Source organism: Salvelinus sp. IW2-2015, unplaced genomic scaffold (genome assembly GCF_002910315.2).
Source record: "Salvelinus sp. IW2-2015 unplaced genomic scaffold, ASM291031v2 Un_scaffold6023, whole genome shotgun sequence".
Classification (NCBI taxonomy): domain Eukaryota; kingdom Metazoa; phylum Chordata; class Actinopteri; order Salmoniformes; family Salmonidae; genus Salvelinus; species Salvelinus sp. IW2-2015.
In genome coordinates this window covers 22621-24945 of record NW_019947288.1, presented here as the reverse complement: position 1 = coordinate 24945, position 2325 = coordinate 22621, and the positions used below count along the sequence as shown (strand labels likewise).

At 40.0% G+C, this 2325-nt stretch overlaps 1 pseudogene; it reads left to right on the top strand.

The window, feature by feature from the left end:
• Positions 1-1630: 1630 nt before the first annotated feature.
• The window catches only part of LOC112078654 (polyadenylate-binding protein 1-like 2), a 3875-nt pseudogene continuing 3180 nt past the window's right edge, over positions 1631-2325 (top strand).

Genomic DNA, 2325 nt, shown 5'->3' with positions numbered 1-2325 from the left:
GGAAGGCCGAGGGAATTCCACAGCAGAAAAGATGAAAGATGGTGAGAGCGACAGAAGAGCAAAATAAAGAGCTAGAGAGCAGGGTTGATGAGTGATGGAGAGGGAGTGGGGGAGAGGAGCGTTTGTGGGGATGATTTACAGTAGCAGGGTAAATCTTATCTTGGTCTATAATGGCCACATATGACACTGACCTTTCCAGAGGTCCCAGTGGGAATTGTGTTATTATCAACAGCAAGAGTAGTGGAAAACACCTGTGTTTACCAATTAAATTATTACAGTGACACACACACACGAACATTGTGACCAACAAGCTGCTATACATGTGAATGTTACCTTCATCTCTCATAGCCTCACAGTCCTTTCTGTACAACACACTCACAAATGAACTAAGAGTCATTCTAGACTGTAGAATCTAGACCTTCTCAAAGAACCCTGGCAGGACTGATACATCACTGACACTCACAGATGTTCTGTATGGAGCAACCAGGCCTCATATGAACTCAACTGGACTTGAGAGAATAGAAGGCATAGAGAATAGAAGGTAGAAGGAATAGAAGGCAGAGAGAATAGAAGGCAGAGAGTAATAAAGCAGAGAGAATAGAAGGCAGAGAAAATAGAAGGTAGACAGAAAAGGAAATGAAACAGTAAAACCGGCTGTTCAAAACATTCAAAACTAACAAACAGTTCATCATCATGGCCAGATTAGAAATTAGATAAACTGATAAAACAAACACAAAATAAATCAGACCACAGGAGGTTGGTGGGACCTTAATTGGGGAGGACGGGCTCGTGGTAATGGCTGGAGCGGAATAAGTGGAATGGTATCAATCACATGGTTTTCAGGTGTCTTATGCCATCCATTCGCTCCGTTCCAGCCATTATTATAATTCGTCCTCCCTCAGAAGCCTCCACTGAATCAATCAGATGCGCTGTGTGTAACAGTGCAACTATTGGACTGTGACAGTGTTTAAATAACTGAACACTCCATCCTCTCTGAATCCATACACCCCCCTAGGGTATGTTTCTGACAATATACAATCTAATCAATAATTCATAATGAATAGTGTGAAGGGATGGATGGAGAGAAGTTCCCTCAAGGGAAAAATCTAGTTATTKTATTCTKTTTGATTCTGTAAAATTATYTTATATTTTAATATATTCTATTAATTTCTATCCTATTCTATTGCGTATATGGGTGTGATTGAAAGGATTACAGTAGCTAGAATGTGTAATGTCATAGCTGACTTAACAATGGAAGTTTTAGAATGTTGAAGAAATAACATTGGAGAGGATGGGAGGTTCTTGGGAGAACAAAAACCGGTGCAGTTTTAAAAGTATAGAAATGGTATCAAAAAGCTATATGTTAGTATTTTTGTACCCTAACCTTGCTGATGGAAGCACACTAATAAATGGAAGGAGAAACAAATGTAAAATGTTGTTTTGATAGATTACATTCTTGATACACACTCTTTATGACATCACAAAGTGCCCGTGACATAGGGTTCCAGAATCATACTTGTTGACATCTCATGTGCTGGAACACTCATTTGTCTTGCATGCAAGGTATCTATCGAACTGTCTACTGAGAAGATATTAGACTGTCAAATGTGTTAACCCTTGTATGGTCGTCATGGACATGAGGGTGCCTTTGGTCTCCTTATATGTAGGTAATTTACATATTCTTACGAATGAACATACTTTATTCCATAAATTCAGTCCAAAAGGGACAATCCACTCAATTAAGGTCTGCGGAGATAGGAAGACCCAACGATCATTGGGATATACTGTAGATATATAAACTTTTACCAAAAGGATGTTGAGTCTGCCTTGGACAGTATGACATGGAATGTGACTCATGTGGAATCTACAAGATCCTTCTCTGAGGAAGAGCATCGTTGTGAATATTATCGTCAAGCATCTGGATAAGCCAAGCATTAGGGGACACATTTTATATTCTGTCCTCCAAGGTTGTTTGTGATACTAAGGGCATATCCCGAGGGTATGGTTATGTAGATTGCACAACCCAGGACGCTGTTGAACGAGCCAAGAGATTGAATGGTAAGATGTCGGCTGATGAAATAGTGAGCATTGAACCATTTAAATKATGTAAACAGCGAGAGGCTGAATTTGGATCCAGGGCCAAGGAGTTCACCTATGTGTACATCAAGAACTTTGCCATCAACATGGACGATGACAAACTGCGAGACATGGTTGACATGGTGAGTGTTTGGCAGATGTGTCTTGTGTAGCCTACTGTTGTATATTCTCTTGTTGTTTCGTGACCTTTTTATTGAGTTGAGGACGATTCTGTCCTTTTCAGCTCCA